Below are 26612 nucleotides of genomic sequence, written 5' to 3'. Positions count from 1 at the left end.
GCAGTAGGGAAAATAATGTTGTTCAGGGACTGTGAGACACACTGCAGGATGGCCGTGATGTCAGACTAGGTAGACACATGACATCAATCGATTATATACAGGCCACCGTTTTAGTCGGAATATTGAAAAGTGCAGCGTTTAAAAACAAACAAGATCAGTAAAATTTCAGGGTTCAGTAAGTTTCATGGTATTTTGCATTTTTTAAAAGTTTCATTCGGGCGGATTACATTATCTAAGTCGGTCTGTGTAAAATCTGCATTGAACTGTATCAGGTGATGTGTGAGTCACACATTGATTGGTCAAATCTATAACGTACAGCCAACAAACAGAGTTAGATTAGAAAAGGTATTGATGAAGGAAATAAAAAAATAGAAAATCACACAAATAGACTTCAACCTCACATGTAACTCTGACAGTTATCTCCATACAAGGCAATACAATCTATAACTGGCTATAGATCGCCAGCAGTTACGGGTAGATCAACATGATCTGTATCATAGGAACCTACGGAAGAGCGAATGAGTATCGTTGTAGATTTTAGCTATATTCCCGCAATATCACAGCGGGAGACACCAGAAATAGGCTTCACACATTGTACCCATATTGGGAATTGAACCCGGGTCTTCAGAGTGACGAGCGAACGTTTTAACTACTAGACTACCCACATCCCTCTATTCGAATCAGCTCTTTTTCTCACTGTTTAATTGCCTGTTTGTTGCTTAAACGTCAAACACATAATGACACCAGCTATATGGCGAAGGTCTGGTAATTATCAGTTGTAAACAGACAGTATGCCAGAAAGACAACCTGATGATTGATACTGTGAGCTACTATTTACACCACCTTGGTAGTCAGCGACTTAACAATGTGTTATGAAAACATACGTGCATATATATACGTGCATCACAAAAATATAAGGTACAAGTCTTCCTCGTGCCTTCCCACTTAGCATCCGTCAACACTCCCAGATGTAAAATTTCCCTTCCAATCTTCCTCTTCACACCTGTAATCAATATTTACAGGTAGGGAGGAAACGAAACCCATCTGTCACGTAGCCTCGGCGCTTCTCCGATTTCACTTCTAACATGTCTGCAATGTGGGTTTGAAATAGACAACGTGTTTCAACATTGTTCAGTCGAGACTCCACGTGCCGACATCATGGCTTTATGGTCGAGGCTGCTAAAATTGTTATCAGTGATAATATTCCTGAAACCAAACACCAACAGCATCAGTCTCAAACTCAGATGCAGGTCTACGAATTTCCGCCAGTCGCTCATCATACCTGACTCTAATTATGTGCGAGCAAAATCGAAATCCGAACGACCCTTTCAACACAGAGTGCAAATAGTTTTCCAACCTTTCACTTCTTCGGAATGAGGGACAGAAAAAAGATCTGTACGTCTAAACATGAAAAACAAAAATAATTAAGTCTTTGAACATTAGTTCAGGAACCCTAAATACCTTCTCATGCTTTCGAATATTTTTTCTTACATTTATAAAGCCCCGATTCAAAGCGACAGGTGCCCTAAACTACAAGACTCGAAAATAACCTAATGCAGCTGATTTGGAGTGTGACGTTAATTGCTTTGAGCACCTCTCACACTAGTCGAAGAGGAAGATGAAGGTGATAATTTTCAAATGAAATGAATTTTCAAATGATATAATCTTATTATTTAATTTACTGTTATGTTACGAACTACCATTAAGAAGCCAATTAGTATGCATAAAATTAAGTTCATGTGGGAAAATATGCATTTTGATATGTTTTCAGAATTGATTTTCAAATTGTAAAGACTAAGCCATGAACTGGTGTAATCCGGTTTCATCTGTCTTCAGTGTTTACAGTGTTTACGTTTTCTGTCAGTTATATTCAGTTCGAATTAATGACCTTTAAAATATTTTGTTTAAATGTTATTTTCTGTGGAACACGTACCGTGTTTATGTGTTCTGTCGTTAAATTAAGCTGTAACGTGTAGAACAAACTGACGTAGTGAGAACCGATTCAGAACTACGCAAATGGTTGTAGTCAACGAAAACAACATTAAACAGGTTTTCCTTCTGTCCACTGCGAACTTTAATGGCCTAGGTCCTGCAGACTAAATGTATTTTGGAAGGCTGTATGTCACAACTATTACGTGAAGATGACGTGCTCAGAGACATGAGACAACTGACTTGCAAACTGGGATAATACTGAGGTTCAACGCTCATCTGTGAACAACCGTGAACATCCGGGTTAGAACTGATCTTCAGCAACACACGAGTGTCATATAAGAGGCGACAAACGGGACTGGGTGGTCAGGCTCGCTACGTCGTACTGTCATCATGTGCCAGTTGCGTAGATCAATGCTCATGGTGTTGACCACTGGATTGTAAAACTAAACACACTCATGCGATCTTCTTTTGGTTTGAGTCTAAGAATGAGTGCTGAAATTCTGAGCCTTTTGCTATATGTTCTGAAAACCGTGAGAGAGTGAAATCAGTCTTAGGCTGTTTTAACAACAATTCGATGTGAACATTTCTCACAAGGAAAGATTCTCTGCTACTTTACCCGTGTGGAGAATCGAACCAAGCTCTTCGTGAAGACCGAACACATTACCCACATGACTAAAAGACCACTCCTTTTAAATGCACCAGTGAAACAGTTCGGATCCACTTGTCCATAAGCCCAATGGCGGTAAATAAAGAAATGGAATTCAAATAAAACGCAAAGTCCCTGAAGCAAATGGAAGCAAGTTTATACGATCGGTGTTAATGGACTGCCGCTTAGCGGCATAATCTGGCATTAACCATATGCAGTCAGACTGAACCGGAGGGAAATAGTATAGACGTTATGTCTTCCCATAACCTGCTGAAAGCTTCACTGATGAACAGTTTGAAGTAGAGTTGGAATGGGAATTATCGTCGTGTTGAAGATCATTGCATCTACACAGCCGTAACTATAGGCGTGTGTAGCTGCTTGTTCTATACTGGATTTGTGCCAGTTTTGTGGGCCAGCCCACTGAGATACAAGACTGTATTATAACACGAGTACCCAACTCTGACCTTAAGGACCAATAAAAGTTGGATATGTGATACACTCTTCCAAAAGGAAACATATGTCATTTCAGAAGAAGTTATTGCAATTACTTCATGTAAATTTAATGGCGAAAAGGTGAAAATTCATATGCCAGCACAAAGCAGCCTTTATTGTTGTGTTTCTGTTTACTGGTGCCGAGCCGTCATTGCTGCCAAAATACGTTTGCAATTGTATGGCCACCACTGGCAGCAATTACGGCTCGGCACTGTCTCACCACAGCCTGGGATGAGTCTTTCGGAATTCGTCCACCACCTTCCTGCAATGCGATTGCGAGTTGTGGCGTCGGACGCGTGTTTTGGCGTTGTCGTACACATAAGACGAAAACATTTGCAATGCCGTGAGGCATTCTGCATGAGTAGTAACGTTGTCATCACGGAACAACTCTCCCTGTCGGTCCATTATAATGTGACGTGCAAGGCCTAAATCACACCTTGTTGTGCTTGACATCGCACCCCACACCAAGACACTGTGACACCATACCACCTCAAGCGATTGCGTTGATAGAAGTCTGTCAAAAGGGGGGCAACAGCTTGCCTTCTTGGTCGAACCTTGGTGGATATCTGACAGTTGATCGGGAATTCTCCTCATACCAGAGATGCGATTTCTTCTTTCTTCTCATGTATACACAACGACAGTGGCAAGACGATGACGACACCCAGCAATCCGGATGTGACGGTCTTGGGCTTGGATGGTGACACATGGACGGCTACTTCCCGGGCGATCTTGGGCAGAATTGGTCTGCAGGAAACGATCCCAAAGGCGAGGTATGGTGCTCTGATGAACAATGAAATATTGAGCAACTGCAGACTGTGACTCCCCAGCTTCAAGGCTGCCTGTTTTGATTGGCGGCACACAGTCGTGGCATGATTATTTCCTCTTTTCAAGGCAAAAACGAATGGCAAATTAAATACAAGTTTTGTTTAATTGATGGATATCGCATGCTTTTCCGCTTAATTGAATATGCATTTTGCTTTGTTTTTTTCCTTGGTGACATGTTGGTGAATATTTCTTCAAACGCGCTTTAAGCACGTGAAAACGTTAAAACTACTTCGTGTGGCGCTAAAACTGTTTACTATCGTATAAAGATGGCGGTGTAGTATCTTTGTGTTCTTTTGGGCGCAACTATGTGCGTGTTATATTCTCCAAATAACCTATGCGTTTCTTGTTTTAAGAGTATAGCTCAGCTATTTGACAGCGGTCTGCAATTAATCGAATCCAGATCAGACAATCTCCAGAAATTGACATCATGACATCAACGGAAATGGGGGACGATGACGCATCTCAAGTAAGTGGTCTCTTACGATAAGCATGGATTTCCGTAAAAGTCTCTCACACATTACACATACATTCATTGCGTGATCTTATAAATAGTAACCATGGAAATAACATCAACTAATTATAAAGACACAGTGCAGAATGTAATTAGACAGATCCCAGTGCCATTCGCCAGTGAAATCTGGTCTGCCACGACATAACATGTTCTTCTTGTTCTGGCTTTAACTGATCACAAACTGCATAAACATCATATTTTCATTACTCCGAGGGTGTACCTTAGAGATATTTGAATCCACATTTCAAAATCGTATTTCAACTCGTTATTCATTTTGTCCCGGAACGACACAAGTAATCACGGATGTGATTGTGAGTGTTGTTTCCCAAAGGCAGCTTGTCAGAATAATGATAGCTGACTTGTACAACATCCACGCCAGTTGATGGGACCAGGGCGAATTGATGCCTTTATGCAGTGTTTTCCACTCTGTTGAGACTAACGCTGCTATATGGGAACGACTTCCGAGGCAAATATGGCATAGATGAAGAAACGCATCAGTTTCTGACGGATTCTGACAACACGGATGTTGTGTTTTTTTCATATCAGTTTTCCTCTATGTACTTTTTGTTTTAAAAATGATGGCAGCTATCACGAAAAATACTTAGGTGTTTTTGGATCTCTTGGACATTTGATGAAATAAGGTATTTGGGAAGAGTTGCTAGGAGATATTGGTACAGGCTTCTGTTCCCCGATAATTAGATTTATATCGGCTTTCATCAATATAAGGCTACTCTCTGACTTTCATCTGAGCCCGCGATTACAGGGAGATTTCACAATCAGCTCGACAGTACCGTGATGCTTGTATCAGTCAAACTCTGTGGTAAGACTTCACCATCAGCCAGAGATTACAGCAAGACTTCAGTGTCAAAGTGGGATTACGACCAGACATCACAATTAGCTCAACATAAGGGAGACACTTCCATATCCCGATATTATAGTGAGAGATAATCAGTCAAGAGTAATAATCTTATCTGTGAATTCAACATCAGATTAACACCTTAAACCGATAGCATCGGCATTATCATCAGTCCGAGATTACAGCGAGACTTCACAACCACATCGACAGCACATTGAGATTGTGAACCGTCCCAACAACCATTTCGACATCGTTGACTTTCATGTGAGGGATTGCCAGAGACTCTGATGTTCTTTCAGAGTACACTTACTGAAGTGCTACCATTTGTACTTAACCGACACATATTTACTTCCACAGAAACTTGAATAATGAAAGGACATTTCCAGGTACAGTGACCACCAAAACAACCCCAAATTCCTAAAGCTGATCTGCCATAGAGAATACAAATAACTATTCAGAGCAGCCCATGGGTGTCTGCGATACATAATCTAGATTTCAGTGTGTCCCGTAGTCTAGTAAAACCGTATTAATTTCTTTTCTGCCACGCCCTTTATGCCGTGCTAAAATTTTATATGAAATAAATCTAGATTTCCACAGGTACCTGAATCTCCAATATCACTGTGCCTCCTTTTCATTTTAAATGAAACTTCAAGTACATACGCGTTTCTTCAGAGACTGTGCATCAGCCGACTCTAGATCTTTTCAGCTTCATTAAACCGTCTGCAAATTGGAAACGGTCTCAGGGATTCTCCCCATTAGATTATTACCATGAGTTAAGACCTGTCTTTTCTGTAAAGTATGTTCATTTCAGAAACTAAACGCTTGCCGGTTCAAGAGCTTACAAAAGTATTTCACGTCAGAGGTCGTCGTTGTTCTCGATGCATGTCCCCGATGAAGCCAGTCTACAGTCTCTCCCCAGTAACGAGGTGTCACAGCATTCGTGATTTTGAGTCTGCATTTCGGACTCAAAACGACAAAATAGAACAGATAATTGTCACACTGAAATGCTCACCATCGGATCTGAAATGTTCACCTTCAGAGCTGAAGCCAACAGAATTATCTGTCATGATAACACAATTTTCGCTCCAGGCAGCCGGAGATACGATGTATATTTGATACAGACACGGTTAGAGATGGAATGGGCATCTCAGAGCGCCTTACCCGCTGGTAGAGTGCCACTCCGTTGTAATGGACTGTATGTCATATCAAAGAGAACACTAAATCCCAGTATGACTGCCGTTAATACACTTTACTCCTTTGATAAATATTATTGTTCATGTAGAAGACAAACTGAACTGAAAGGCTGGTGCATTTGCATTTGACAGAGGTTTCGAGAAAAATATAATTCAGCTACCTTAAGTGCAATGAATAAAACCTTGTAGCGCAATAGGTTCCAGCTTTCACCAAAAAACAAACTTCAGTCATCATTCTGTTAATAAAAGCATGCATTAAGTCAACAGAGGGTGGCTTCAGCACTGGTTGTCAGAATTAGAAATAATGTCGTTTGGGTGAAAAAGACCTGTTGTTAAGAGTTGTGTCCCTTAGAAGTGTTTGGATATTGTGTATGTAGTTGTGAACACCAAACCTGCGCCTGTCTGTGCCTTTATGTTAGCCACGGTATTAAATGATCTAAACTAATTCTGCTTAAGGGCACATTGTGGAAACTAGGGTCCATTCGCCATGAAACCTTCCTTGTGTTGTCGGCAGGAAAGGCGAAATGCCAGAAAATGAAAGTGCACTCTCAGGTGTAACTGTTCTGATATAATGGAAGAAAACACAAACTTAGAATTGAAAACCATCCTTAGTTTTCTCTCACTGAAAGTAGAACGTTCATTATAATTGTTGACATGTCCTTCAATTGTGAGTGCTTTGAATTCTCAGTAAATGTGAAAAACAGTTATGGATATAATATAAAGACATATTTGTCTTTGATATATGTATGGGATCGGTTATGAAAGTACAAGGTAAATACTTTTGTTATGTTCGGACCTTTGTAATACATGTTATGACTGAAATTAGCAGTACAGCCTACCAGCCGGAACCAGTCTCCCTGTGACGTACATTCATGGATGATTAGATACTGTATGATGTATCTGTAATATCGATTACACCTTGTACATGTCTTAAGACGTCCACGCACGTGTTTGTGATATTGGCAAGGATATACCCAAACAGTCTCGTTATTGTCAGACGTAGGTGCTTGCTACCGTTTCAAAAAGATCTGAAGGTTTCCGTTATAGGTCACGTCCGATCGATGTTACACTCAGTCTGTAAATTTCTCCCTCATGAGATGTCGAATGTGTTTTCGAATCATACATCCTCGGAAAGGTCAAAAGAAGCAACATCTACCTTTGTCTTTAATGGTCTGCAGAAAGATTCACAAAGGAAGAGGCGTTCGGCAACTCGTTTGAAAGGGATTCTCCCCAATCTCGACAGACCGGTAAATAGAGCAGACTTTCCATCTGTTAAATTTTAACTTCTTTACTTGAGAGCCTTGAATAAAATATTTGGAAACCTTTTTGGGGGAAATTATATTTCATGAAGGCAGATGTTTCTAAATGGCAAATGCCCACTTTCTGCTCTACATTTCATCAGTCGGTCAAGTTTGCGAGAGTGTTTTTTTATCACAAAGCTCTTAAAGGGGAAGTCCTCGTATCGGGTGGTCGGGTAGCCTGGTGGTTTAAATATCCGCTCGTCACTTCGGCGACCCGAGCCACAATGTGTGAAGTCCACGCTGTTATATAACTGAAATATTGCTGAAAGCAGCATCAAACTAAACCCTCTCACTAACAGATCTCTAAAGTCTAATTTGGGTACCATAGAAATAACGCTTTGAATGTTTGAAATAGGTGTCTCGCAGTTTCATACCCGTCATCGCTCAGACCTGGAACCTTGTCGTCAGATGTGTGCAGTTTCACAATCACTGGGCGTGGTCTGTCAGTGTTGGCGCGTTTAGCGTCATATGCATTTATTCGTCGTAACGAGCACTTACAATTAATCATGTCCTGATGTATATCCCTACTCTGTACGTAACTGCCTTGTATAAGGGCCCGTGGACAAAAATACAATAAACGATTGTCTAGTCTTGTCTTGCTTTGAAATAGGTATCTCATTTTTTCACATTTAATATTCTATCACGATAGCACCGGTAATCGTCTGATACTATCATATTGACTACATTTGTCTTCACTCTGTCAGCAACAGGGTCAGGGAAATAATCAAACACGACTATCCGATTCTTCCTCGCAACACCTTCCTGACAGAAGGAATATACACACATGTGTCAACACGTGCCAAACGGACTGACATCTCAACCACCATTATTCATCACACGTTTGCCTTTTTCACTTCACGAGAGGTCAAAAGACGCCTTAGTCAAATCCACAAATATTTTTCTCAACTGGTCAGGGGTAGTTCACGTTGCAATCACGATATACATATTTTGATTAACATAAAAGTAATTGATTAAAAGATATTTTAGAGGCTATATAATTGTTAATTAAATGCATATATAGATAAAAAATTATACATTTATTAACCTTTACACTTTTTTTCATGTGCTATTTCAGAGGAACACCAACCATGTTTACCTATTTGTGTTGACCCATTGAGATCCAATTTGTAGTAACAATGAATCAGCGAGAACAGGTTCATAATTACAACCCTCACGGTCAACGAGGGTTTTTGTCTTTTCTTGTCCACATCATCATTTATTAGTCTCAGTCCATCAGGCTATATGGAATTTCACTAAGATTATGTGAAGATAACGTGTGCAAAAACACCGTGAATAAATATATAGTATATTCCTATTTGCATATTTTCTGTTCTCTAAATATTTGGTCGTATAATTTTGCTTCATGCATGCTGAAAATAAAGGATTGTGATACACATTTTCAGCAGTGTTTCATTTCTATTACCTGAACTTAATCTTGTGTCACGTGACAATACTGTATGAATGCCCGATAATGTATTACACAGCCGGATCCTGTCGCATTCGCCGATTTTCGCTTTAATGTATGAGCGCTGGGATTTTCGATACTAGAAAAGGGTTTTGGTGATTCTCGTATGGAGAATCGAGCACCGGTCTTCATTCATTCCGACCGAACGCTTCATCCACACGGCTATAAGATCAGTAAAGCAGTTTCGATCCACTCGCCCATAAACCCCATGTAGGTTAACAAAGAAATAGAAATAAAACGTCAAGTCCCTGATGCAAGAGGTTCGTTTACACGTTCGGTGTTAATGGACAGCCATTCTGCTATTAAGTAAAGGCAGTTGGACTGAGCAAGGAAGGTAGCTTTGGGTTCCCATCACATGCTGAAAGCTTCAATGATGAACAGTATGGAGTAGGGGTGAAATGGGAATTAACGTCAAGATCAATATCATTGCACCTACATAGCCGTGTAAGTGCACCTGTATGTGTGTGTAGTTGTTTCTTTAGACCCTCGAGTTTATGCCAGTTCTACAGCCCCAGCATGCTGGTATACTAGAATGTATTAAAGTATGACTGTACCCAACTTTGTCATATATCAGCTATTTGACGGCGGTCTGTAAATGGACAAGACAAACCCAAGATTGACCTCATGAGTTCCTACCCACGCAAAGGGGATATAATGACATGTGTCACACAAGTCATCGAACCTGACTACCTGATGATCGCTTTAGGCACCTCTTTTGACTAGCATGGGTTTCTGAAGATGAAGTCAAGTTCGGATCTCCTGAGTATTCTATAGCACCACTTTAAGCAAGATCCCAACATTACTAGGTCTGGCATACCCAAAACTTCATGACTACCCATGCACGGAATCGGATCCTGTTGCGAACCAGTAGACAGCTTTAAAGTTAAACTTTAAACATATACTCCAGGGGGTGCAAATGCATAAAATTTAATGTTTCATTGACATCGTTATAAATGAAACCCCGTCATTAAAACTGCTCATTTCGATCTTTAATTACCTTAAATCGACCTTTTTGACAACAGTGCACAATTCTCAGTCACAAACGAAATTTCAACCAATCATACCGGCGCGTTTGCGGTAGTAGGTATAGATATAAGCGTCTATGCAGAATTCATCTACATTTCAGGGGGTAAACTATTTCGTTTACAGGTTTGTACAAAACTGAAATCGCGAAAACTGTTGCGAAAAATATATGTTCTCACAATCTACAATCATTTAGTGTTGTCTCCTGCTATGAAAGTTTCCGAGTTACAACCCTTGTTTTCATAGACGATTCTGTCAAAATCACTTGGCTTCGCTACGTTGTAGTCCGTATTAGGTGGTATAAACCTACACGTTATTTGTCATCATTCACTTGATGTTCAGTTAATGGATTTATAACAGGTATAATTAGTGGTAACACCACTTAGAATACCCGACATAAAATGCTGTTCTGTTTATGACTAACCAGAAGTCTTTCATATGCAGTGGTAACAAGTGTCCCAGAAAAATGAGTTTATTCGTTCTTTAACGTACAAGAGTCGATGAAAAATACCACAATAAAAATCCTAAATTATGGAAAAGTTAGTAACTCCCGAAAGCAAAGTGTTTTGGTTGTCCACGGTTTTGTTCACTTCACCTTTTGACATTGAACGAAGATGAAAGAAAGGGACATTTGGCTGAACCCCTTTGATATAGTGGTACCAGTAATTACATCGGCTTTGATCTCCAAAGTCGGTTTGTTTAGAACATATCTATTTTTGCTCTGTCATTTATGCGGACATATATTCAATTTGTCGCTAGGAGAATGGGTAGTTTGTGAAGTTAATAAATATCGTGTCGAATTGTAGTGCAGTAAGTAATCTGAATGTTGGTGGAGTCGCTGGGGCTGGGCACAGAGGAGGAGACAACATTGGGCGCCGCAATGTGGAGAGTTATGTCCCTTGGGTACGCCAGAATCCCGTGATCGTGGATTGCGCAAAAGGGGAGAAAAGTAGTTTTGAAAGTGGGTGTGATCATCTGTCCAAAGATACTTTACTTCGTCGATGAAAGGTGACAACACGTCCTTGAAGATGATACGTAGCCTGGATGGCCTGTTCCGTCAATGTCACTGCTGAAACACTCTGAACGAAAAATGTCTGAAAAAAAGCTGCATCAACTCTATCATTTCTGAGAGTCCTGATGGTGACAGCCATGTGAAAACAGACCTTTGGACTACCTTTCTGCAACCACGTTAATGATGAATTTCAATCCTTGTTGAAGACATTCACTTGGCCATAGGTGACTGTCGATATAACGAAGCCATCACTTAACCGACAATATTTTGTCTGTCTGATTTTTTAATATATGCGTGTTTGTGTGGTAATTATCAAACACTACGCGAGACCGTAAAGGTACGCAATAAGGACTCCACTGGAAATAGCAGAAGTTGATACAAACTTTGATGTGTGTGTTAGATTTTACGTCGTTTTAATGATGTCTTTGATGACTCAAGTGGTTGTGGACGAAGAAGGGACAACTCCATTGTTTGTTTGCTTGTTTGTTTCTATTATTTGTTGTTTAAACTGCTGATAAACAAATTATAGGCAGAGCTTTTTAAATAGACTATCCTATGTTATGTACATGCATTTTTCTTGTTTGTTCGCGAGTTTATTGTTTAATGCCACACTCTGCAATATGTCAGCTGAATGGTTTCGGTATGTAGTGGTCAGCTGTATGATCATCGATCTATGCAAATAGGATAGGATGACACGTTTCAACCGTTGTCAACTACCCTGACCATCCGACCCCGTTTGTCACCCCTCACTTCAAATACGAGTTGAGGAAGACCAGTTCTGAAATGTTTATGGATGGGGGAACTTTGAAGTGTTAGATTGGAATCTGATGTCATCAAACAGTCCCGTAAGTTTATAGCGACTGAAAATATAGCATGCTATCGATCATTGGATTTCCCGGGGTTGAGTGAATAGTTAAGACCCGTGAAGGTCCGGGGTAGAATAGGCCTTCAGCAACCCATGCTTGTCGTAAGAGACGACTAACGGGACCGGGTGGTCAGGCTCACTGACTTGGTTGGCACATGTCATCGGTTCCCAATTGCGCCGATCATGTTGTTGATCACTGGATTGTTTGGTCCAGACTCGATTATTTACAGATATCTGGAATATTGCTAAGTGCGGCGTAAAGCTATCGCTTGAATATGGCGTTAATCCACAGGGAACTAACGTATCTCGCGAGTTGTGATTTAAGACAAATCATTACACGTACTTTCAATGCACGGTCTTATGGAAACACAGTAACCATGGGAACAATAAGAACTAATTATGAAGGCACGATGCTCACTGTACGTTCATCAACAGAATGTAATTAAGCAGATCCCAGTGCCATTCTCCAGTGAAATCTGATCTGCCTCCCCATAAACTTGTTCTTCTTGTTTCGGCTTTAACTGATCCCAAACCTGCATAAACAACACATTTCCTGAGCCAGTGATCATGATATTTAAATCCGCATTTAAAATCCTATTTCTCAACTCGTTATTCATTTTGTCCCGGAACGACACAAGTAATCACGAATGTGATTGTGAGTGTTGTTTCCCAAAGGCAGCTTGTCAGAATAATGATAGCTGACTTGTACAACATCCACGCCAGTTGATGGAACCAGGGCGAGTTGATGCCTTTATGTACTGTTTTCCACTCTGTCGATACCAACGCTGCAATATGGAAACGACTTCCGAGACAAGTATGGCATGGGATGAAGAAACGCATCAGTTCCTGACGGATTCTGACAGTTGTAACAGACAACACGGAAGTAGTGTTCTTCTCGAACTCACATCGCGCTTATTCTGTATCATTCGCGGTGTATTTTGCTTGAAAGAGATTGCCACATTTCGTGTAAAACTAACGTATTTGTTTTATTTTTGGGTCCTTTTTGAAACTTTATGTTTGATGATATGTACTGGAGAAGAAATAACAATGGTGACGTTGGGGCATCCCAGATAATTAAATAGAATCTGTATCTGTATATTCCACTTCCATTAAAAATACGACAACGTTTAGTTTTAGTTCTCAGCCAGAGATTACGGCGAGACTTCAGTGTCAATGTGAGATAACGTAGTCTGTCGTACATGCCCTGAAGTATATGTATCCAAGAAGGACCACGCAAATCTAGAAAATGTGGCATGATTTCCTTAGCTTCAGGCTGAAAATGAAGAAGGTCTCAGGGCTCCATTTCATTATATCATTTTTTTCACTATGAACATTTTTTTAAGTAAGATATGTTCATTGCAGAGACTAGTTGTTAGTCTAGAAATGACGCTGAGACTTAAAAATCAGCTCAACACTAGGGAACGACCTCAATACCAGACGGGATTATAGTGACACTTTACCACCAACCGAGACCTACAGGGCGAATCTTCTCTGTCAATTCACCATCAAGTTGACACTTTAAACCGATGGCATGGCAACACCTCCCGTCCGACATTACTGCGGACTTCAACGATAGTCTGAGACTACGATAAGATTTCACTTCAAATTTCTTCATTTTCTGGAAACCGTCTAAAAAATGAAAAAAAGTCTCTGGGATGCTCTTCATTATATTTTATCACCATGATTTAAGAGCTGTCTTTTCTGTAAAGTATGTTCATTTCAGAAACTAGACGTTTGTTCAAGAGCCTACAAAAGTGTTTCACTCCAGAGGTCATCGTTGTTCCCCAAGGAAGCCAAGCTACAGCCTCTCCCTAGTACGGAAATTCGTGTCAAACTGAAATGTTCACCTTCAGAGCTGAAGCCAAGAGATTTCACTGTCATGATAACAAAATTTTCGCTTCAGACAGCCGGAGATACGATGTATATTTGATAAACAGACACGGTTAGACATGGAACGGGCGTCTCGGCGCGTCTTACGCGCTAGCAGAGTGCAACTCTGGGTTGTAATTGACTGTGTGTCACATCAAAGAGGACACTAAATCCCAGTATGACTGCCGTTAATACACTATACTCTGGGGGTAAATATTGTTCTTGTAGAAGACAAACTGAATTGAAAGGCTGGTGCATTTACATTTTACAGAGATTACGACAAAGACATGATTCAGCTACCTTAAGTGTAATGAATTAAAGCTTGCAACACCATAACCTTTAACTTTCACGAAACAACAACGAAGAAACGTCAGTCATCTGCTAATAAAAGCATGCACTAAGTGAACAGAGAGTGGCTTCTGCATGGGTTGTCAGAATCAGAAATTAATGGAAAAAAACAAGTGAAAGATTGCACACATCATGTTACTTGTTGAAATAATGCCGTTTGGGTCAAAATGTATTGCGACCCTGAACCTGTTGTACAGAGTTGTGTCCCTTAGGCGTGTGTGGATAATTTAGAGCTGGTTGTGAGCAACAAACAAAGCTGTGTATGTCTGTGCTTCCTGTGATAACCAGGGGATTGCATGATCTACACCAATTCTGGTTACGGGTCAGTTGTGGTAATTTGGGTCCATTCGCCATCATAGCTTCATTGTGCTGTCAGTCGGAAAGACTTATAATGCTAAAAAGTACGTTAAATAGAAAGTGTACTCTCAAGTATAAATGTTCTTCTGATATGAAACAATATACACAAAGTCATAGGGAGAATGATGACAACTAACCTTATTTTTCTCTCACTAGAAGTAAAAAGCTGTTGACGTGTCCTTCAGTTGTAAGTGCTTTGAATTGTTAGTAAATGTGAAAAACATTAATCAACGTAAAGGAGGTAAATGTAGGTCACATATGTAGGTCTGATATGTGTTGGCTATGAAAGTACAAGGTGAATATTTGTTATGTTGAAAGAGTGCAAAAAATGGTTAAACTTTATATTCGTATGAACTTTATGCTAAGTGACATGACTAAACTAACGGTAGTGCACGAGCAGGCCTCATGTCTCACTGTGACGAACAATCATAAATGATTAGATCTTGTAGGATGTATCTGTGATATCGATTACAGCTTGCACGTGACTTAAATCTTACACTCACGTATTTGCGAAGGAAGATACCCAAACAATCTCGTTAGGATCAGACCTAGGTTCTCGTTACCCTTGCGAGATCGCTTGAAAGAAGTCCCATCTACCTTTCGCTTAATGGTCTTCAGAAACATGATCAATGAAAGAGACACCCAGCAGCCTGTGATCGAAGGAACCTATACACAATCACGCGTTTTTTTTCATGCATAGCTTTTAATGGGAAGTTCTCGGGACGGTTTGGAAGCCTAGTGGTTTAAACGTCAAAGACCAGAGATCGATTCAAAACGTGTGAAGCCCATTGTTGGTGTTCCTGCTCGGATATTGCAGGAATATTGTCGAAAGTGGCGTAAACGGAAGCACTAAGACGTGAGTTGAGTTTGATTGAAATAAGAAAATCACATTGAAACTGGTATCTCGTTCTTCGATTCATCTATTACCCTCTAAGAAGTTCCATGTAGAGCGATAGCGCCGGTAATCTTCTGATACTATCATATTGACTACATTTGGCTTCACTCTGTCAGCAGCAGGGTCAGGGAAATAATTAAACACGACTATCCAATCCTTCCTCTCAACACCTTCCTGACAGGAGGAATGTACACACATATGTCAAAACGAGTCAGGCGAACTGACATCCAAACCGTCATTATCCATCACAAGTTTGTTATTCCACTTCACGAGGGGTAAAAAAGTCGCCTTAGTCAAATCCACAAATATTTCACTCACCTACTTAGGGGTAGTACACGTCAAAGTTGCGATAGACATTTTTAAAAAGTATCTAATATCTATAGATTTTTAGAGATTACACAAGCTCATTAAAACTGACATTTTGATACATTTGAAATTACCAATTTGAAATATTGTCGACTTTTTAAACATACTATTGCTAATTTATTTTGACAAGAGCATGCGACATAGAAAAAACATGCATGCACAAGTATGTTGCAAGAAGGCCGATATGTAGTCAAGGAGAGATATTTGAATAGTGGGGAAGTCACTCCGTAGGCGAGATTCAATTCTTAAAAAGATTCAAAGTGAAAAGCCTATTTCTGATGTCACGTGATGTTGCGTGAGTATTCTTTAGTGCGGGCAAACCATGCCAGTTGTCATTAAAGCTTAAAACATAAACAGACCCTGCCGGTCGCTCATTGCTTTGAATATGTAATCATAACTTCATTTCATTGCAGGTAACCAATTCGACATGACTGATTGTCTACTATGAGTATGTTTATTACTTAAAGCGTGACCCGGAAGTATTATGCCATTCTGTGAATGACTGAAACTGGACCAAGCAAACCGGTGATTAAGTGCAACACCGTACGCTCACGGGATACACGGGCCCATGTCACCAAGCCTGACCCCTAGACTAACAACTAGCCTCTGAAATGAACATATTTTACTGAAAAAAGTCCATAAGAAAAATAAATAGTATAATGAAATGGAGCCGTGAGACTATCTCCATTTCTGAAACTACGGAAATCTAGACTTGCCACATTTTCTAGACTTGCGTGGGCTTTCTTGGATATATTTGCTTAAGGGTCTGAACGACTGACTAGCCTGACCCTGTGATCCCTCAGATCCTCAGATCACCACTCACCGCCAGCATATGTTGGTGGGACATTCGGAAGTGATTTACGGAAGTTAATTCGCGGACACTTTCTTGTTTCTTGTTGACGAACAGTTGTGTTGCGTCCGTTTGAAAGCAATCTAAAGAAATTTAATGAAGGGCAACAGTTAGTCTCTGAACATATATATTTTGAGAGAACAAAATTACTCCATGTTACAAGAGTTTGAAAACAAGGACTAGTCTTTCGGGGACTTTTAGCAATATCACGCCAATGCATTCGTGGGAATTGCTAATGGCTGAAGAGATTGTATATATCCAGCCATGGTCCATGCAGCATATATACTGTAATTCTATGGCCTGTTTTCATGTTGCACTGTCGAATATAGTTAAAACTGAATTGTTAGGTTTAAATGGGTGTCCGTGATGCTAATAGTTTTACTGTCTTTTTAATTTAATTTGTAATTTTATTGATTTATGATATAACTATTTTTTATTCTCGTAACGATATGGCTGCAATATAGCCGATGTGATTGTACATTTTAACTCACTCACTCATACACATACTCTCTCGATCAAAATATACCGTGTATTAGATATGAGAGGTAAAACTGGTATCTTTTCAAAGAGTTCAAGTTCAAATGTGACCCATCTTAAAGACAAGCACGTAGTCCTTGAATATACATAATTGTGGTAGCTTTTGCTAGTAACAGCTCCACTCATATAGATTGAAAAGGAACCCCAGTCAAATGGGGCACACGATGGAATCTAGACTTTAGCATTGCAGGGAGGGCTAGCAAGCAGGAAAAGTAATATGGTTCAGGGACTGTGAGACTCTCCATCTTGGAAAGCTGCCAGCTTCCAAAAGGGACATATGTCCTTATCAGCCTCAATCAGTGTCCCAAATCATATCTCAAGTTGTCTTGCACTTGTAGCACAGCGTCCTAGCTCAAATGCTCGAATCTATCTCCCTGTGTCGACGATCCTAAGCAAACCTGATTATGTCCTTCTTAATGTGCTTAAGTGCCCCCTAAGTGTCCGTCGAAATAAGACACACGCCAGAGTGGAGCAAACTGTACTTCTTAAGTGAATGAGCGATATTGATTTCGTAGTTACGTGTACGGTCTTAAAACCACCGTAAATCCAATTCTGAATTACTAACTTAAACAGAAGGGTTCAGGACTTGGTCTAGGCGGAACTAACCCAGAAGCCAGACACGCTCTCTCTAACGTCCCCAGGGAGTACAGCATTAGCAAACAGTTACCCATATAATGGGCTGCGACCACATATGCGAACAGTCGTTAATGCGATAATGACTTGATAAATAACTGTAATTCGGCAAGACACTCTAATCATATCTTCACCATTGTTTTCAACACAGTGACTCATTCGTCTCGATGGATGGACTGCTTGTAACTGTTTAATGACATGTAAATGCCCCATTATCCAAATGTCAGGGTAAAGGCCCAGGAATTATACAGAAAGACACACTACGCTGTGGAGTTTTCAAAATACCGAGCGAATCTGATGAGATAAATAGAATCATTTATCAACGACGTTACCTCCCTTTTATTGGCTGAAGATTAGAGTGACCTCCCTTTGATTGGCTCGGAACGACGCAGGTTTGAATGTCAGTTGGGATTGTTTGTATAATAGTGGAGCAATCATATAATTAGTCAATTGACTTAGATGTATTTCAGACTTTACGCAGCTGAATGTGAGTTGCAGTTATTGTAATTTGTAATGAGGGCAAGTGGAACTCAAATCTACGATGACTCAGTTTGGCGAGACGAGGAACAAAGGACAGAATTCATCTTTGTTCGACGATCTATGCATGGGTTACTCTTTTAGTTAGCTTATGTCGTAATGAAGGACATACACTCTAGCGAGTGAGCGAGTTAGGGTTTTACGGCGAGTTTAGAAATGGGCTTCACACACGATACCCATGTGGGGAATCGAACCCACGTCACGCACGCGCTTTAACACACAAACATTTCTTGATGTATGCTGCCCAGTAAAAGAACGCATTGACACGTGAGTTGGAGAATCAGCTCGCTTGGCAGAGGTACTAGGGAGCAGTTCTATCCTGCTCAACACAAATAAACGATGAGTTTATTTATCAGCCACTGAGTGACTTGTATATAGTCAGCTAAAAATAGAGTGCTTACAATCTATATATGCTTACAATGAATATTTGCATGTTTACATCACTTATTAGACTTGCACGAGTCTCTAGTGTAATATTTGATGTGTAATAATTAATAGATTCTGAAAAAGTATAAATATCCCTCTAACAATCTGTCATCTTTAGACTATCGTTCTTAAAAAAATCTACTGCCTCCCTCCTACTGCCGCCTCTTTAGAGGATAGAATTTCTGTACATCCATGGGCTTAGCATTCAGCCTTAGAGCAAGGCTAATCAGTTATGGAAGTACATATATACCAGGAACCTCAACTTGTGTTGGTATCCAACCACAGGCAAACTGTAGCGCAAATGGGGCTGCGCAGCATAGAGAATATGACAAGTCTTGCTATATGCGAGCAAAGCGAGCAAAGGTTGGCAACGTACTTCCATCGCTTCGGATCGAAAAATATTTTTCATGTCAAAGTAAAATATCGCCACCACCAAAGGTACATTTCCATTTCCTGACGTGGTTGTGGTCTCAGATTTTCTACCGCATGTTTAATAACTACTCACGTGAAATAAGTTTTATTCAACATTTCAAGAGCCACCCGTGGTATTCTGATCGTTCTTCGCCTCCATTACCCCTGCCAGGCTCAGGTTGAACGAAGAATCAACAGAAACTAAAAAGAAATACCATATTGCCTAGTTTCATTGTGAACCTGTTGGAGTGTATTTGTTATTTCTGTCGTCGCTATTGTTTCATAACATTGATTCTGCATAAAAACACTTCTGTGGTAATGGGCGAATGAAGCAAGGGAGGTAATTATAAGTATTCCATATGGAATAATACCCTCCAGTTCCTTCACTCCGTTGAACCGGAAGCTGGAAGGGAGAATGGAGGCGAAGAACGCTCTGATATACCACGAGTTGCGCTTAAAATGTTGAATAAAATATTTCCCAGGAGTAATTGTTCAACATGGGGTTGGAAACGTGAGAGCACAACCCAGTGAAGAAATGGGTATATACTTTTGATGGTGGCGATATTTTACTTTGATATGAAAAATAGTTTTCGAACCGAAGCGAGGATAGTACGTTGACAACCTTTGCTCGCTTAGCTCGCTTATAAGAATACTGGTCATTTTCTCTATGCTGCGCAACCCACTTGCGTTAGAGTTTATGAAACTGAGGGCTTCCTTTTTGCTGCTCAGGACCAGTCACTTCCCACTCGCAATCGCCAGAATGTGATTCTTAACCAAAATGTGAACATGAAATGTTGTCTTTGCAATGACTTTACAGAGACTGTCCAACATCTTGTCAGTGGATGCCCTTCCTTGGCACAAACAGCATATCTTAAAAGACACTATGGCATGGCTCGCTGTTTTTATTATCGTCTCCGCCATGCCTGTGGTTTTGACCTCGAGGTCCATCCATGGTACGACCCTGAACATGTCCAGGGCATCCTGGAAAATGACAGCTATAAACTTCTCTGGAATAGGCCAATATACAGCCTGAGACGAATTCCAGCCAACAAACCTGATCTTGTCCTTTTTGATAAAACCAATGAAATTATTTATATCATAGAATTTTCTGTCCCTTTTGACAGCAGTGTGATTGGCAAGATTCAGGAAAAGCATGATAAATATGCGGACCTCGCCTTTGAAATGTCTCGCTTGCATCCCAAGTACACTGTCGTCAGGCTCCCCATTGTTCTCGGTGCCCTTGGTTTGGTACCTCCTGATCTCTTGGCGCAGATGAGGAGAGTGCCCGGGTTCTCCACCGGGAGCACAACCCTTCTGACAATCTGGGTAATGCAGAAGGCAGCAGTGTTGGGGAGCCTCCATATTCTCCGGAAAGGTCTTGGTGGGTTCGACTAGGCAGTGTTTCCTGGGAGAATTCCCATTCGCTGCCTGGGCTGCGTGTAGAGGGGGTGAGGGCCCTGAGCTAATGATGAGCCTTACCGGCCTGACTGTGCCAGGATCACCCCTAACCCTCTCTGCTGCATATCAATCTTAATCTGTAAAACATAATTATAGTCCATACTTTATAATGCGCATTCTGTCGAAGAGCGTCATTTGGAATACTTGTGGATGGTAGTTCAGGATGGTGGACAACAGGCGGAAGACAAAAGGCAGCGGTAGAGATGAAAACAGCTGTAGCCATGTTCATTATGGCTTGGGAAAAATGGTTGAAATGGTATATATAAAATGGTAATCACATCGTCGGCGTAGTCGCTGGTTAGGCGACCGCCTCGGCCGACCCTTCCACCAGTCTCAATACGTCCCCATCTGTCGATGTTCGTCTCAGACGGGATACACTCGTATGCAATGTTTGCTGAATACATTAATCAAGCAAAGGAAAAAGAATTACGGTGCACTTTGGATATATATTGAAACAATTATGTCGTTTCAGTATATGAAGGTTTTAAGAAACGTTTTGAAATGGCTTACGATATGACAGTTCCATGCACAATCCACACTCGAGGCGCCCAAACAATCTCATTGTTATTACCCATATAACCCGTTAGGGGCTAGAGGGTTATAGTCACATGACTTTATCCCATCGGGTACCCATTGTCTGCTGGGTGAACAGAGGCAATTTTGATCATACACACTCGCCTAAGGTGAGACCACATTTGCTTCGTTTTGGGATCGGACGTCCTGGAAACTCTCAGGACACAAGCTGCCAAAAATGGTCACTCATCCAAGATCCATGGTCACTCTCCTCGCCCAAAGTTTCTTAACTTTGATTAGCCTGATTTGACAAGATGTACAAGACCATACACCACATGACTGAACATTATATATCTGACACACTCTAACTTGTACCCCACCACACTATGTGCTAACACTATCTACAGTTTATGCATGTATTGTCAAAAACGTATCCAAGGTACACGGCGTAAAAGAAACACAGTTGAGTGAGTTGAGTTTTACGCCTCTGTATTCCAGCTATATGGCGGCGGTCTGTAAATAATCGAGTTTGGACCAGAAAATCCAGTGATCAGCTGCATGAGCATCGATCTGCGCAATGCGGAACCGATGACATGTGTAAACCAAATCAGCTTGGTTGACCACCCGATCCCGTTAGTCGCCTCTTACGACAAGCATAGTCGTCTTTTGTGGCAAGCATGGTTGCTGAAGGTATATTCTACCCAGGACCTTCACGGGTTTAAACACAGTTGAAGTATCAACAGCAGTACGTAAGAATATCTCAGAAACACACATTATGACATGCTCCCTAAACCTTAATGTAGTGCCAAGGATAGCATGTCATACAGACACGGATTCAAATACACACCAAAAAGCTCACGCAAGCAATTATGAAAAGTCTCTGAAAATAAAGAAAAGTATCTAGGTTAATTTTTTGCTGTATTTATAATTTTAAGTAAAATACGTTTTATGTAAGACATGTCCATTTCAGAGACCAGCTTATAGTCTTTGCCAAAAGTAGTAGCATATACAAAGTATAGCAAGATACAATCGATTCAGGACAGGACATGGTACCACATGATACAGATTTAACAAAGCAGATAGCGAAGTTTATTATCACCTGAATAAATAAACAACGAGTTTATTAGATAACCACGAATGATTTATGACTGTCGTGCGTATGTTATGCATATTCTAGCTATCGCTGATAATCGCATTTAATGATTAAACGGGAACGTTGTTATTGTGAACTTCAGTAGCGCTGTGTCTACATACTATATGATTAAGTTTGGCCAAAGCATTGATGTGTACAATTGCTAACGATTTGAGATCAAGTCACGAATGTGTACATGACACGCGACTGATTTGACTGAAATATAGAAATAACCGCAAATACAGATAAATGTATTAGGTCTTGGTTCTGTAAGCTTAGCTCACCCCCAACCAGCACAATCAATTCTAATCAGAGATACTGGGCTATGAGTATGTCCGATGTTGGTTTTCTCTTGTGGCCCTTGATAGGATTAACACAGCGAAACATAATCGGTTAGTCTGTAATATTACAATAGCATTACACGTGAAAATATTTCCCCAAATATGTTTATTTTCCTATGTGAATACTTCCGTGTTAGACGGTAGCTGGTAATGAAATACATACGAAAGGTATTTTTTTGTAAATGGTAATGTGTTTGATAGGGACATCTTACTGTCTTTGAACATTCACCTGATGAAGGAGTACAAATATACTGTTAAACGTCGTGTCTCTCAAAATAAAGAAATTGACATCCATAAATTCTCCCCTTTACGGAAATTATATACTGAGTCAAAAAAGAAACTTCACATTCTTTCTTCAGGTCATTTTAAAAGAGCAAGAGATGGTAGCATGGTTAAATATATTATTTCATTGCCGAGATCTGTGTCATGTGCTCGATACATTGACACTACCACAATCAGTTCCATTGGGCTACACCGCCGTTCCAAAACGTGGGTATACAGAATGTCAAGTCACAAGAATAAAAATTTCTGGATTTATCGCTAAAGACGACTCGATTCCAGTCTCTCTGGGTCCATCGAAGGTGACGTTGGGCCCACAGCAGACGTTGACGTTGATGAAACGGCGTCAATATTGGCCCACGATATGGACGTTGAGAATGGAGATTGTCAGCCCGCAACCGATTTCGAATGGTCTGTGAGGACAGTCGACCTCTAAACATCTCAACCCTGGTTCGTGTAGCCGGCAGAAATCTGTCACGTAAGTGACGTAGGACGATTTGAAGGTCTTCTGGTCGTGATGTCACACTGGGACGACCTGACCTTGGACGATCAGAAGTGGTGGCGGTTTGACCTCTCAAGTCATATACTGTACAACGGCTGCATCCCATTGCTCTTGTGACGTCAATAACTGATCATCCCGCTTGCAACATGCCAACGTTCACGATGCACATTTGACAATCGTCGCATTTAAAGTACCGTTAACTGTGGTTTAAAAGTGTGTTTTTTTCAATTCGATGCGAAGATCACGTGATCGACTGCACGTGCAAAACCTGATTTGGCACTAAGTCTTTTGAACGACGAATGGATGGGTTTGAGTAGGTTTTGCTAACGATTTTCTAGAGTCAAAAGATACGGATCGGATACACAGATGTATCATCAGAGAAAAATTGTTCAAAATTTTTAACAATTACATTTTGTGAAGTTTTTTTTGACTCAGCATAGCTATAAAAGAGCAAGATTTCGGCGACAGTGTTCCATCCATTACGTTTTGATCGAAAGGTCAAATCCAGTTTCATCCAGTTTTTCGCCCCACACTATATCGACACTGTATCGATACTATTTTAGAAATATGACGGGGGTGAACACCAGAAATGGGCTTCACACAGGGTACCCATCTGGGGAATCGAACCCGATTCTTCGTCGTGACGAGCGAACGCCTTAACCACTACTCTACCCCACTGACCCTTATCGTATGTAAAGATACCGGGGATCGATAGAGGTTGTTTGGACTTATATATATTTTCTGTGAATTACAAATACAATCTATTTTACAAAAGAGGATCAAAGGAAAGTGGTGTAGATTCCAACACCAGGAACTTTCACTGTCGTAGTAAGACGACATTTGCGTGCAGGCTCTCTGGTGCCATTAAAACATCAATATTTTTAATGTGAAATATGGCTTTTCCCTTCTTGTGATGTCGTAAACATTGGATCGGTTGATTCCACATTCCTGGGGAGAGTTCACGAAATCCCCATACCAAGAAATTGAAAGCTTTGTTTCCCATCACACAACGTTACCTTGAACTTTACGCTTTTGCATAGTTTCGTAACGTTTGCCTGCGTGATTGATCACGACGGCGGGGTCGATACAGATTCTTGTACGTTATGAAACAGGATGCAAACGTCTGTAGCGAAACGCCGCACTCACGAAACAAGGGAATTTGTTATCCATAAAGTTTGTCAGAAATACCGACCGACTCCACTGGACTTGATCCTGACGTAGACTTACAGTGACACGCAGATATCTTGTTTGAGTGGCATTTTAGAAGTTAGGGCATACAATATAAAACAATTCTTAACAATGGTACAAGAATCTCTCTCGTAACGCCGCACTCACGAAACATGGGATTTTCTAAAAATTATAAATAGCAGACAGGCGTCCTTGTACAACTCGCTAATGTAGACTTGGGTAAATATGAAAAGTAGAGTTTCTCGGACATGGGCGTGTCACTTTTACTTGTGCGCGTAATAATTTTCTATTGCCATTTAAAAAGAATAAATTTGTCCACTACAAGAATGAGTGTCTGTAAGAATGAGTTTGAATGAATCTGAAACTAATTAACACGTGCTAAACTTCCCAAGCTGTATTTCTGCCGAGAGAAAAAAAGAGTTCCTCCCTCGTCACTGTTTTCTATCCAAAATTGTTAAAAAATAGTCCTACCGACCTCGTCACTTTTGAAAAAAATAATGTAACCGAGAAACTTTTAACTGTTTTTATGCAACCTAAAGAATGGTGTTACTATACCTGCTATAATGGAGTTCGCATTCAGTACAACATGGAGCAAGGCTACGGAGTCTGTCACACATACCCTGAAACAGACAGATCCAATAAAGCTCATGCAAATCACAGATACAGATTATGAACTGTTTTATTTTCTGTAAAATATACTCTTAAAAAAGTAGGGGAACCTGAACTTTCGAATTCAATTTGGATAGGAAATGTAAACGTTGAGAAATGTTTCAAGTACAAACATTACAGATAGACACGTGCATGGGGTCCCATTCTTGATTTTGACGATTTTTCAAGCAGGTCAGGAAATCACCTAGAACATTAATTTTGACACTCATCTTGCATCATGCACTTGTTAGTGTTTGTTTCTAGTCGTTTGTTTTAAAATGAAAATCGTACACATGCAAATTACATGCTATACACCAACCATCTTTCAAAAGCGACTGCATGCTAAATAGCTCTGGTTGTAAGGAAGTGGAAATGGTGATGCACTCATTCGGTATTATCATATCAACACTGATTGATTCCGACAAATCTCCTAAATATTTAAATGGTAAATAAAAGAACCCCTGAAGTTCCACTACTCTTTTGAAGAGTATATGTTCATTTCAGTGGCTAGTTGTTGGTCCAAATGCTTAGCCACGTTTAGCTTTCAGAATAACAAAGGCCCGCCCTGCCTCCGACACAGCTGGTTGTTGCATGGCTGTCATTGTAAACACGAGTATAAGTGCCGAAAGAAGTTGTGTAAACTTCCTTCGATGTACAAACTCGAGCTATAACAACTAATGAGAATCGACTTTCAGTGTGGAAGTTCACTCACTAAGTGAAGGGTCACATCGACGGCATGCTGCCGTCTTGCCGTAGTGATCGTGTGTGTGTGTGTGTGTGTGTGTGTGTGTGTGTGTGTGTGTGTGTGTGTGTGTGTGTGTAAATGAAAATGAGTGTGTGTTTGAGTGTGAGTGTGTGTGTGAGTGAGTGTGTGTGTGTGTGTGTGTGTGTGTGTGTGTGTGTGTGTGTGTGTGTGTGTGTGTGTGTGTGTGTGTGTGTGTGTGTGTGAATGTGTTTGTGTGTACGTGCGTGCTTGTATTGTGCTCGTATTGTCTTGGGCAAGCCCGTCTAGATAGCTTGTCACAGTTAAACAGGTATATAATACAAATAAAATACCGACACTTTTGTTTTCTGTTCACGGATTTTGACTCTTGACAATTATAAGAAATAGATATAAAGTGTGTAATGTGTGATTACTCGACCGCATTTTCTCAGTTCAATTAGAACAGATAAATGCGCATAGCTAGAACAACCAATGGTT

Source organism: Haliotis asinina, chromosome 11 (genome assembly GCF_037392515.1).
Source record: "Haliotis asinina isolate JCU_RB_2024 chromosome 11, JCU_Hal_asi_v2, whole genome shotgun sequence".
NCBI classification, from domain to species: domain Eukaryota; kingdom Metazoa; phylum Mollusca; class Gastropoda; order Lepetellida; family Haliotidae; genus Haliotis; species Haliotis asinina.
Note: the sequence above shows the minus strand (reverse complement) of the source record.